Source organism: Microtus ochrogaster, unplaced genomic scaffold, assembly GCF_000317375.1.
Source record: "Microtus ochrogaster isolate Prairie Vole_2 unplaced genomic scaffold, MicOch1.0 UNK29, whole genome shotgun sequence".
In the NCBI taxonomy this organism is placed as follows: Eukaryota; Metazoa; Chordata; class Mammalia; order Rodentia; family Cricetidae; genus Microtus; species Microtus ochrogaster.
The window spans coordinates 1-1,132 of record NW_004949127.1 but is presented as its reverse complement, the minus strand read 5'-3'; positions in this window follow the sequence as shown (position 1 = coordinate 1,132).

The window sequence follows — 1,132 nt, the reverse complement described above, 5'->3', positions numbered from 1 at the left end:
AACCCTGGGCCCGCCCAAGAACAGCAATTGCTGGGAACTGAACCCTGGGCCCGCCCAAGAACAGCAATTGCTGGGAACTGAACCCTGGGCCGTATGCAAGAACAGCAATTGCTGGGAACTGAACCCTGGGCCCTCTGCAAGATCAGCGTTGCTCTTCAGCGCCTAGCGGACTCTCCAGCAGCCCAGCAATAGTGGTCTTCATCAGCCTTCCACCGGCAGACTATTGCAGGGGTGGTGCCAGAGAGAGCTGAGAGCCATGGGCTGAAGAGGGGTCTGGAGGAGAAGAAACCAGCGCAGAAGCAGGGAAGAAGTGTGGCGCTGTCCTATGGGAAGAAGGAAACCGGGGCAGCTGCTGAGAGCGGTGCTTCCCGCTCTGTGTTTCCTAAACAGTATTTGGGGATGGGAATAACCGTGTTGGATTAGACTATGGTTGGCTCCAAGAGGACCCAAAGGGAAGAAACTACTTAGCTTTCTCTGATGGACTTCCCACAGAACACTCATTAGCATCTTTCAGAATGTCCAGGGTCCAGGTGTGGGAATACTAACCAATAACACGGCTTGTTCTTGATTTAAGTTTTTTGAGATGGGTTTTTGTCTTAGGGTTTCAATTGATGTGAAGAGACACCATGACCACGGCAGCTTTTATAAAAGAAAACATTTAAATTAATCTGGGTGACTTAGCGTTCGGAGGTTCAGTCCTTATCATCATAGTGGGAAACATGTGGCATGCAGGCAGACATGGTGCTGGAGAAGGAACTGAGAGTTCTACATTGATCAGATGGCAAGTGAACTATGTCACAGGGCATAGCTTGAGCATAGGAGACCTCAAAGCCCACTCCCACAGTGACACACTTTCTACAAGGCCACACCTACTCCAACAAAGTCACACCTCTTAATAGTCTTACCTACCTCAGAGGCTGAGGCAGGATTGTTTGAATCCAGTTCAAGGCCAGGATAAGAAATGTATTAAGATCTCCCAGTTCTAACCCCAAACACAAGTGAGCCAGGCCTGGTGTCACAGATCCCAGAACTCTGGAGGTTGAGGCAGGAGGAGTACTGTGAGTTTGAGACCAGCCTGAGCTACATAGTGAGATCCATCTTGAACGAAAACAGCCTGAAAGTGGAGGGAAGA